The sequence below is a fragment of the Caloenas nicobarica genome, chromosome 7 (genome assembly GCF_036013445.1).
Source record: "Caloenas nicobarica isolate bCalNic1 chromosome 7, bCalNic1.hap1, whole genome shotgun sequence".
Lineage (NCBI taxonomy): Eukaryota > Metazoa > Chordata > Aves > Columbiformes > Columbidae > Caloenas > Caloenas nicobarica.
In genome coordinates this window covers 1,615,001-1,627,500 of record NC_088251.1, presented here as the reverse complement: position 1 = coordinate 1,627,500, position 12,500 = coordinate 1,615,001, and the positions used below count along the sequence as shown (strand labels likewise).

General features: G+C 40.8%; 1 protein-coding gene across 26 annotated transcripts in view; it reads right to left on the bottom strand.

The window, feature by feature from the left end:
- EBF3 (EBF transcription factor 3) overlaps window positions 1–12,500 on the bottom strand; it is a 124,842-nt gene that overhangs the window by 19,471 nt on the left and 92,871 nt on the right. The gene's annotated exons all lie outside the window — the stretch shown is intronic.

The window sequence follows — 12,500 nt, the reverse complement described above, 5'->3', positions numbered from 1 at the left end:
CAACAGCCATGTCTTGACTGGTGCAACACAACCGAGGCCTGCAGGACGGGCGAGCCGGCCTAGCGGTCTGATAGACGCTTAAGTACTTTTAAAGTGATCGTGTTTAAATCCACAGCCTTGTTTCAAAGCCAGCGTCATTAAACATGCAAAGAGAAGGCGCAAACACAGGCGAAGAGCATTTTTTAGCACTAACAACCCTGTCCTTTTTGGCGAGTGCGCAGCAAGGGGAGGTAGATCTGTGGCCCTTCGATTTGGCACAATTTTTTTTTTCTGACTGAAAAACCTGCCTGCAATAATAAAAACAGGAAGACATTCATTTGCTTCATTCCAGCTGCTGGTTCCAGCTATTAAATGAGTTCCAGTTTCATTTCAATAATGATCATCTTCCTGTAACTTCCCAATCATGCATTTGTCATAATGCAGTAATTTTCTAGCTACAAACAGATCCTCGTAATGAGGCAGTTTTTCACATTAGCAGCATAACTACATAATAAGAACATCTGCAGTTCCTTTTCTGAGGGACAAGAGAGAGCTTCAATTAAGCCATGGGGATTGTTAAATAAGATATAGTATATTTTACTAACAGGGACACCCGCACCCTGCTTTAGCAGACTGCAAGCCTTCAACGTGCCTGAATGAACACAGGTTGTAATGTGTAAAAATTAAATAAAGTAAAATTAAATTGCTCAATACAGAGACATTCCTCTAGAGGGTGTTAGTGATTTCAGTGACAAAGTGCTATTTGCTGACAAGTAGTTTACACATTAACCAGCTGAATCCAAGGGGGAAAAATGCCAATAGCAATTATATCACCTTGAGGTTATTAAATGTCCTACTGATAAGTAACTAGGTGAACTTGACCAGGTGATAAAGACTGCTGTGAGCAAATGATTGTGCAGTGAAGAATGTCTCTTAGTCCTGCTGTTTCTCCAGATAGCTTTTCTTTCAAAAATGACTGTATAAAAAGTTGCATTAAAAATGTGTGGCCACTGAAGACAAAATTGATATTTAACTCCCTGCTGAATACTTCACCCCTATCAGAGCACCTTTATCATTCCACCTCAAAACATTATACAAAGTCTGCAAATGCCTGTTTTTTCTCCTTTTTTAGGCTTTAAAATGATGCTAAGTTCACCACTTTATCATCAACTGTCTCTACCAAGTGCATTTCATCTATAAGAAATTCAGATGCTCGGGAAATTAAAATTTCAAAGATCTGCTGCAAAAAAAAAATCAATGGGTAAAGATCAATGCTCATAGAAATTTCATGAACTTTGAACTGATATGGGCATGATGATGAGAAGTGGTTGGAATTTCAGGTTGCTGATTGTTCCTCACCCAGATGAAAAGCAGCCTACGGGGCTGAGAGGAGGTGTACATTGGAGATGGGTTTTCACTTTAATATTTTGTCAGACAAAAAAATTAATTTTTAGTCTATTTCGGTAACAAGCACAAATAAAAAAAAATCACCCTTTACGATGTGACTTGTAATACCACCACTTCTTAAGAGCACCTAATGCTTTGCACATTAACACTGCAAAGAAATGAAATCGGTTCCCTTTGCAGCCGATTGCAGGTGCAAATTAATATTGTAAAATGAAGATCAATACATGGACAGGGCAAAATCAATAGTGGCTAAATTATTGCTGCATTTTCCTCCTCATTCAAGATGAGTTGTGTTTTCCTCTCAAAGTCAATACTTTGCAGCTTTTCTCATTAATTTCTCAATAAATTTGGCAATGAATTTCAATCACAGAACTCGGCAGGGTGAGCCAAGCATTGTGGAATGCATAGGAAATACAAAGGCATGGAGGGGTTGAACACATCATTCATCAGAAGGCACTCTTGCTTGTTGAAGCAGGACTAATATCCCTGGACTTACTAAGGACAACCTATTTACTGAAAAAAAATTAAAAAAAAAAAATTTAAAGGCATTTAAGTTCTTCCCATTCCACAAAGAAACTAAAAATAGATTTTTCATTAAAAAATCAAAACGACAACTTTGTCTTTATCTCTCTGATTTCTCATAATCACCCATCTTTCCTTCAGGTAGCAGAAAGGGAAACAATGGCACTCGTTTCAATTACAGGCCTAAAATTCACAGGTCAGCTAATAATTACGCTCAATCAGATAACAGTATAGAATTTGCCTTAAAATACTCATATTAATATTGGAAAAAACACCTTTTTTTTTTTTCTATTCCTAATGGCAAAGGAAAGCCCAGCCCAGGCATTGACACCTGTGATGAGGTTTGCAGGCGCAGATGGAGGGATGGATGGTCCTCCCATCCAGGAGAACCTGGCAGGGAATAGCAGCACCAGAGTGCAACGTCACCCACAAGAATACCCTTGCTGACAACAACTGGATTGTGTTCAAACACTTGTGTTTACCTTTCACAAAGAATGCCTTTAATTATGGCTTTTATAGCCTTGATGAACCTGGAGCCCCTGCATCCAGCCCTCAACAGAGGAACGCTACGTGCAGCAGCACAGCACGTGCCCAGCCTTGAGGAGGATAAGATCCCATGGGGAACCCAAAAATCATGCAGAACTTAGCAAAGAAATATTAAAAGAGTGTATCAAAAGTCGGTGGAACAGGAACACTCATTCGTAGCTTTTACATCTTTGAAGACAAATGTCAATTTACTCAGTTCAAGAAAAGCTTGTGCCTTTCAGATCCTTTTGTAGAGTAGGTCAGAACATCTCCATCAGAATAGATTTTGTACTAAAAAGTGGGCTGGGAGAAGAAATGAGGGAAAACACTTCCTGGCCAGTTCCAGCCACCTATCAAAAGAACCACTGCCTTCTTCCTGCAGGAAGGAAGGAACAGAGGAACGAGGGGAGGAAGGAAGAAAGCCAGGACGCGGGGCCAGATAATTATCAAAGCAGCAGAGAACATGCATCTTCCATAAATGTGTAGTAAGTTAAGGTTTAGATATGCTATATGTCTAATAATCTGCCCCCTAATCTTCAAGGGGAGTGGAGGCTCTGCAGGGCTGGTGCACCCTCACTGCCAACAAGTGTCTGATGGGGAGCCCTTAATGGGGGGCTCCAGCCCCCATCACCCCAAGCCCTTCTACTCGCCACCCAGCCAGTGCTCAGGGACCTCCTGGCCTCTCCAGACTGTCCCACTGCAGGACTGGGCTCTTCAGCAGCCCTTTCAGTAGGTGGCACCCGGTCACAAGTGAAGCACTAATATCTGCGTGACCCTGGGTTCTGCAAGGACACCTCCATTTCCACTTTTCCCGACAACAATTGTTTTTCAAGCTCTTATGTCTGCCAAAAAAAGTCATTACCATCATAATAGTTACAAATTTACTTTAAATGAATTAATGAATGAATGAGAGGGAGAAAGCAAGGGAGAAAAGGAATTTAAAAAAAAAAAAATATATATATATATATATAAAAAGAAAAGGTGAAGCAAGATGGCAGCCCAAATAAAAAGGCATTGTGTTGGCTGGGGCAGTTTGAGCAAACTGGGGCACACACTGCAGCGGTGCAGCACGCCGTGAAAGTGAGGGAGCATGGGCAGCCACGCTGAGCTCCTCAGAGCTCTCCTCCGGGACAGGGTGAGCCCTGTACACAGCAGACTTCAGGTTCTGTGTATAAAAGCTAAGGCAGGACTATAGAATGGGGAGAGTCCTGCAGCTCTCCAGCACAGTGCTGCCAGCATCCATCATTTCAGGCTGGACATGAGGAAGGAATTTTTTACGCTGAGGGTGGTGGGACCCTGGCCCAGGTTGGCCAGAGAGGTGGTGGATGCCCCATCCCTGGAGACATCCCAGGCCAGGCTGGACGGGGCTCTGAGCAACATGAGCTGGTGCAGATGTCCCTGCTCATGGCAGGGGGGGACTGGATGAGCTTTGGAGGTCCCTTCAACCCAAACTATTCAATGATCGCCCTCTCTGAGCCTGCCCATGCTGCCCGTTGCCTCCACTGGCACAGCTGAGGCTGAAGCAAGGCAAGTCCAAAGCACAAGGATGCTGCATGCTCAGGAGTCCTCTCCATAAGGCAGCTGTTGGGTTCAGTGACCCTTACATACCAAGCAACCCGCCTCAAAGAGAGATGCTGAAAAGTCAACATGAATTTGATGCAACTGTGTGGGAAGCACCCGGTTCTGGTGCAAGCTCCACACTCCTGCCCCTACCCAAGGGGTGCTCGTCACCTCCCCAGTACACAAGGGACCGGAGCTCATACACCCGCTGTTTGTACACGCTTCCCCACAGCATCCCCTGAGGGCACTGGATGGGTTTCTGGCTAGATGGACCATGTGTCTGGGCCCTGGAGAGCAACACTATGGATGGATTTATGGGGAGGAGCGACCCTCAAGTCTACAAGGACATCCCAAGGCACCAACCCAACCTACTGAATTGTACAAACATCATTCTACTGCTTTTACAGATATTTAGAGTCAGTGATACTGGATTAGAAAAATGTACTTAAGAGGTAGCATGAAGTAGCAAATAGGAACCATGTAAAGTAAACCCACCCGCAGCATACGTGGTGTATTGGTTAACTGAGTTATCATATCAGACCACATCATTCATTTCAGTCTAATGGAGAACAGCCTGCCATGTAAAATACCTACAAATTTACCGGGATTTAAACATAGATCAAAAGAGCAGATCATGAGGAATTAAGGATCCCACCAGTAAGAAGCCAGATCTTACCAGTAGTTAACATGGAGCATTGCAGAGCGGGGGCTTGGCAGGATTTCAGTGAAGAGGGAAAGGAAACCCATGTGATATTGAATAGTAAATGCTCCAGTCATGCCAAGGAAGTACCACAGTCTAATACATATGTAACTATAATAAAACATGGTATTTTATGAAAACAACGTGATATGACTAGCAGGGCAAAATTTTCTACTCTAAAAAATGAGGCATATTGCTGATTTGGTAAAGCATTTCACTACTGTGGTACTACATCAAAGCAGCAAAACATTACATTTCAACTATTTAATACTCCAAGGTATTTTACTAATTAAGATAAACTTGCTTTGCATCTGTTTTTATATTTGTTGTATTATTTGGGAGTTTATTCCTCTGCTAGACCTCATAGCTGAATAAATACCTTCTTACAGGCAGATCTGTGTGGGTCCATCTCCCTCCTCTTGCTTCCACACACACACAAAAGTTGGAAAATTGTGCTACTGGAGGCTGTGAGTACAGAAACTCCTCCTGGCTGAAAGCACCAGCCCTGTGCCCCCCAGCTGGGTTATAAGATGCTGCAGCCCCTCCCCAAAGAGCTGATGGAGCTGAGGGGCAGCAGCTGCCAAAGGAACCCCAGGAGGTACTGATGCTCTGCGGGCTGAGGATGCGCAACCCAGGGCTGTGGATCTTCCGAAACACAAGAATTTCAGGTGTTCTGCTGAAAACTCTGCTTGAGCACAGCAAAGGGAAAAGCCGATGGTTTGCCTGTCTCTGCTGGCTCAGCTCTTCAAAGGTATTTATCCCTCTCAGAACCCTATGAAATCTGTGATGCTTCAGCAAACATCTGTAAGAGCCGGTATTCTGCGCAACTTCTCTCCATTCATATTTGGTAGTGATCACCCAGCGTAAGAATATAATACTGCCATATTTTAATGTAATATTTAGACAAATAGGATTTATAACCAGATCCTTCATGTCATCTAACGTGGCTTTTACAACAATATTCCTCTGCCATAGAACAACTTTAAACAAAAATATACCTTACTCAAAGTCGTGGAATCTCTGTATTACCTGTGGATTTTGGAAAAAATACCTCAAATCACTAACTGAATTCAATGAGTCTACAAAAAATTTTTATTAAATGCTTAAGCACAGTGGATGTTTCAACATTATAAATAGAAAGCCCATATTATTAGTACTCTGTTTTTTCAGAATTGTGTAAAACTATTAGTTTAGTTTTCAATGATGACTTAAAAATATTTCCATAGTACAAAATAAATATATTTTTGTATACAAAATAAATATATTTTTGTATACTAAAATTATTTGGCTTACAAAAAACTGAAAATGCTGGAGGTTTTCACTCGGGTATCTGACAAGACTAAAAAAAAAGGAAAAGTTTTCTGAGGAGCCATACTGCACATTCATATTTAAAGAGATGTTCTCAAGATAGTGTAAAAAAAAAAAAAAAAAAAAAAATTCCTTTCCTTCCCCTCTTGATAATTGTATGTATTGGAAGTAATGTAATTAAAAATACAAAACTATCCAGTCCTAGACTGCAACTTTCAAGCTCATAAAAGACTGGGATAAAAAAGAACTGCAGAAGGCGCGGATGGGTGGTGTGAGCATCCGCATCCCTCCGGACTGCTGGACAAGGAGCAGGGACCGTTCCAAACCAGAGCCTGTACTGGGAACCGCCCACCGGCCTCCAGCAAACACCCGATGAGGAACAACCATCTATCCCGGAGCTTTTCCAGTCACGCAGCTTTGCGTGGTTTCAATGAAAGTTTGTGTATTTAAAAATCAATAGTCATCTACAGTAATTTATATTCAGCTTGTGAATAACAACTACATTGACTAACAACTCTTGTGGCAATATCTGTATTCCATATGCTTACGAAATGGGTTTAAAATTTTTTTTAGATACATTAGGTTTTATTACAAAGCTACATAATGGACAACGTCTTAGAAATTGTTTTAAAATATAATAATGGCCATTCAAAATAATTTTGAAACACAGTTTGATGTTTTTTTTCTTTAGCAAATTGCATTTACCATAGTTATGATAATTAATTAAAAAAAAAAAAAAATACATGCGTCTTCAGGCCCATGCTGGTGTCTTTAAACCAACTTTCCTGAAGATCACCTGGCCAAAACAATGTCTCTATAAGACACAGACTTCCCAGCAACTAAGGTTTGACATGAAAACACTACAAAGCTTTTAAATTACAGCAGCAGCACTGTAATACACAGTAGTATAAGATGTTTCGAAATACAATAAACTCGTCATTCTTATTAACCCTGAGCTTCTGGGTGTTTTCCTTATTTCCATGTTATGTTAGACTCAATGCAAAGGCCATGGAGTCAGTGGACATGTTTCTTTTCAGCTCAACAGCACTTTGTTGAGGGTACAAATGGATTTAATGGGAATGCTGGTGCAGGCATGTATTGTACAGCAGTAACCAGCCCAAAGCAGGCAGTCGGCTGGATATCTTCCAGTGCAACCCAGATTTCTCTGTCTGCTACCTTGCTTTCATAAGACAAGAACAAGATGCACGTTTTCAGTGAAATATGTTATTTCCACTCCTTTCACCTTTTTTCTTCGATTCGAAACTTTGAGAAGTTTTTAGCCTGAGTATTACAATCAGGCCATAGTGATAAAAAATAGCAATAAAGCTAAATTTATAGAAACAAAAATAGAGTTAGACAGTTTAATATCCATGAAACTGATTTTACTATTTAACTAGACACTACATACAGAAAAAAAAAAAAAAAGGAGAAAAGCATTTTCCCCCCCCTTCTCAGACAAAACGACGTAAAGGTCTTATTCAGCACCCAAATTTTCCTGATTATTACGTGAAGCCGAGATGACCCTTTTGTCCTTTTTTTTTTTTTTAAGATGAATTGCCATTGCTTCGGCGCTACGTTTTGTCAGTTTGGGTACAGCAGAGTCAATACCTTCACCTTGACACGGAAACTTTGTGATTTATCAGTCCTGCCGTGACTCGGTGCTACCCCGACCTGGCGAGGTGCAGCCGCTCATGGCACCGGGAGCAGACTTTGGTCACAGCTACTTGGAAAAAAATAAAGCACTCTCTGATGATAGACAAATGTGTCTTGTTAGCAACAGCCAAAAAGCGCTTGACTTGTACTAATAACAAAAAGGCCATGTTGGTCACCATGGGTCTAAAGACGAAGCACCCTGTCACTGCCTTGGTTGGGAAATTAGCAAATAATGTTCCTTTTCCTTGATAAATGGGTGACAGTTCTCTCTCACCAATCATTTTTTAACATTTTGATGCATGTCTATGATCCCGCTGGAGGAACAGAAAAGTTTACTGGCCCTCAATTTTCAGATGATGAATGGAACACTCTAAATGTGCGATTTCTGTATGAGGTATAGTTCATTTTAAGCAATTCTAGTAAATGGGTGTCACTGATTAGGACAAATAGTCTACTTGTGCAATAGCACAAATGGTATGTCTCATTCTTCTGGCCTCCTTTGAGACAGAAAAGAAAGGGGACAACAATGACCCTGATAAACCTGGAATTGCTACTGTTTAAAAAAGACTTATTATATAATATACATTATCCAACATGCTGTTGACTTCATGCTACTAAATCATTTCTGTATGTTTAGCATCGCCCTATTAATTAAAAATGTGTGTCATGCTGAAAAACCTTCTTTATAAAAAAAAGACAGTTAACTGCGATCTCTCTTCAGCATTACTGTTCTAAGAAAAATACATTTTATTCCGGTGCAATAAAGCGGTTGAACTTATTAGCAGAGACACTTTCTGGTTTTGACTCTGTAATGCTAACTTTGACTGACTTAGAAAGACCAATCTCAAAGAAAGGGCAAGAATATCTGTTCTGCCTTGAATTTTTTCAGCTTGCTAACAGCCGATACTGACACAAGGTCTGATCAATAAATAACCAATACTGTAATAACAGTGACTGTAAGTTGCTTCAAGACAACAGCACTTAAAAAAAAAAAAAAGCAATATATATGAATTGGAAATACTGAGGATTTCATTAAAATGAATGTAACAGTACTCTTTTTTTTAAGGCTTTCCAATAAAGTCCTGTATCCGTTACGTATATTTTTAGCTATCGTTTTGCAAAGTCAACAGATTTCGTACTTAAGAACAATAATTGAATATGTACGAGAAATAATCAGGTGATTTAAATTTAACTAAGGCATTAGCATGTAGTTTAGCATAGTAAAAATAGTATGATTTGTGGGAGGCAATTAACAATCATTTGCTCTGTGGATACAAGTAATTTGTTTAAAGAGCACTGACCTATGAGACAGCCAGTTTGTGTTGGCTGTGATGGAAGGGAGCTATTGACTCTAAACAGTGTAACAGCGCCATTGACAGAATCCCATTTGAATGCACACAAAAGATCTGGAAAATACTTGAGGAACACGAGATCTTGCGGAGCGGGGGTGAAGCGAGGGAACCCAGCCAAAGCCGAGGGATCAAACCGAGGGAAAAACCAGCCAAATGGAGAAATGTGGACAATGTGGTGAGGAAAGAGGGTTCCCCTGCTTGGTGCCGTGCCAGCCGCACCATAAATGCTCCATCAGAAGGAACACAAACTGTGAGCGATTGCTGGTTGAGTAATGGTTTCATAAGCTTTAAAATTGAATGCAAGTCTTTGTGCAAAATAACCATTTTTATGTTCGCATCTAGCAAATGCACTGCAGACCTGGGAATGGTTCCATGTATTCAACATTCACACGTTCCCTGCTCTGGACACGTTTGCAAGTGAACGCCAGGACCTCGCGCAGCAAACGGGTACAGGCTGCTGCAAATGATCCGCTGTCTCCTGACAATTTGGGTCATTTCTTTAACCGAGCAAGACTTGTTGTCAAAATAAGGGTGTGCAACAGAAACATCAGGGTGAAAGCAGCCAGCGTTAAAAGTTCCAAGTGCCGAATCGCGTTCTCTGAAACTGTTGTAACATACAGCGGGTCGGCCTAGACTTCCTTTATTCACTAGGAAATCGTTATGCCAAATACACACTTAGAGAAAACAGTATCGCAGCGGCACAAATACATTGTAAATACAGTACTGCCACTCAAAGTAAACCAACAGAATCTACAGAGCTTAAAGTATGTGTATAAAGGTGCGATTTTATCTGCAACATAATTTCACTTAGAACCATACAAATCACAATTTGCCATAATCAAATAACACTGCAGTGCTTATATTCTAATTAAAAAATAATCGCCGATATTTAATTTAGAAACCTGGAAGACTTTACCAGCAAAATTATGGCTACAATCTGCACAAACCACTTGATTTACCCAGACAGATAGGGAATTTTTCAGGTAGCACTTTTAAAATTGTTATTAAACAAGCAAACGACGCACCGTTCGATATATATTAAAACAAGTATTGTACCCAGTTATTAATTTGCACTATTCGCTTTTAAATGCAGCAAATACCTCATTAATTTAATTTTAGGTGCCCACCAGTTTATATTGCATTTTACAGTCTAGAAGGCAATTTACTATTAACTGGCAATTACATACAGAATGATTGTTAATTCTGCTCCTAAGTGCTAGCTGCTTGAAAATTGTTATCTCTCTCTAATTTTTGACCTCCTTACAACAGGGGTGAGCTACTCTGGGAATACAAAGGACTAGTAGAGAAGAGCTGGACATGTCATTTGTGACTCATTCTTTTAATTCACCGTGCTAATCAACTGAACTGCCACCGTCTCCCAAGGTAATTGTATCTTTATAATAGTTGAAAGCAGTGGGCAAAAAGGCACGGATGGATGGGGAAAGGCCTCGGCTCTGCCTGCTGAGCTCTTCCTTCCGCGGGAGCCTAATGGGGGCTTGGGAGAAAAATCTGGAACTTTCATATCTCCGGACCCCGATCGTTTAATGTCTCAACTTGTCTGCTCACAAAGGCTTTGTACACCACACTCCGCTCTTGTTTCATTATTCCGCAGCCTTGTTGCCCTATGGTCCACCTCCTGCCGGGAAGGTTAAATGTGAGAGTGCCAAGCCAGCCTGCGAGCATGGTGGGACACTGATGGGAAACAGATGCCCTGGGGATCCAGCCCCTCCCTCCGCCGGGGCTCCATCATTTTCATTTTCTGAAATACAGCGAGGCTTGGCTTGGCTCTCAATGGCAGCTGTAATTCCCAAAGACTGTCTCAGTCACCCTATCGCTTCAGGATAAAGCAAGGCAGGCAGAAGTTTCTCGAGCAGGCAGGCGCTGGCTTTATCTTTTAATTTTCTTGTTGCTGGGATATAGGCTTTTGTGCCCTTGAAAAGGTGTCTTAAATATATATTCCAGTTAAAGTCTTGTTAGTAATGTAAGTTTATTACAATGTAATTCCAGCAGGAGAAGCTCCTGACATTCTCACTATTCTTTTGAACATCTTCGCCTAGTGATAAAGACAAAAGACAACCCCAGGAAAGAAGAAATGAATGGCTTTTCCTGACAGCTTCACACATATTTGCATTTACACATTAGAAAGAAGCTCAAAACAGCAAAATTTGCCAAATTTGCAAAACTCACACCTAAGAAATCAGTTTAAGACATTGCTCTAAAGCAATTCGAAATTGCAGGACTGTGCACCGAGAGCCAGACCGTCATCTGGTTCGAATCTGCAGCGCTTCCCTGTGTGAAATGGAACTGCACCAGCTCGCAACAGCTAAAGGATCTGGAACTGAGTCTAAGGCTTTTAGTTCATTCATTTTTTATTTTGCTGAACACTTATCTTAGCTAAATAATCATACTTGTCAGGATACTGTGCTGAAGCTTTGCATGGAACACTTTGCGTGTTCATAACGGCATTTTTAAGGTGTAACCATGCCTGTGGTTATCACCTCTGCAGCAGAGTAGGGAACAACATCCACTTTCGAGATACGTTGTTAGCATCAAAAGCACCACGGGCACCACCACCCCATTTTTTAACTCCGGTAACAACCCGAAGGGAAAGATCAAGAAAACGTAAATATTCTGTCCCTCGCCAGCCATAAGTGAGGCGCCCGGGTGTGAACACGAGCATTGGTTTCGCTCAGGTTGTGATTTCTTTGGGGATAGCTGGAAGATAGGAATCTCAGATGTCACCTTCACTTAAAAGTTCATTTTCAGGGATAGATCTCAGGCAGACAGAAAAACATATCCACGATGCGTTACCTGTTTAAAAAGTCCTAGCTTAAAACTACCCAGGAACACGCTTTTCCCATTAGATCTAAATTAATAGATAGAAACAGTTGTAGTCTAGTGGGAAAATATTCATCAAAATGCACATCATCTGCACATCATCTGCAATCTGCATTATCTACCCAATAAGCAGCAAGAACTCTCCCCAAATCCCTGCAGTCTGTCGAGTAAACAGTTAAAGGCTCTTTGTTTTCAAAAGAGAGATTGATTCATCAGATCAAATTTATTACCTAGAATCCTCATCCAAAAGTACAGTAAATTAAAAATTGCTATTTCTCCCTTTTCCCTCCCAGCACCTCAGTTAAATTCATTGCTAAATGCCAGAAAAACTGTAATACGCATTTTCATATTAAAACCACTGGAAACCACAAAGTTCCGACTTTTTCTTGTGCTCTTGTAAATTAAAATCAAATGTATTTGAAAGAATTGGCACAAATAAATCATTCCCAGGCTTGTGAGTTTGTATCTCATGTTTCAGGTCTGAAAGAATTTTTAGAGCCAGATTGTGAATAAGGTTGGATAAAGTTATTTGGATCCAACAGCGGCTACTTGAACCGGTGCCTAAAACTCCAACTGAACCTTTAGGAAAGTTCACGAAGTGTGGATAGATAGTCTGAAAAATATTTTTCACCACTGAATGCTTCTTAACTCCTTCT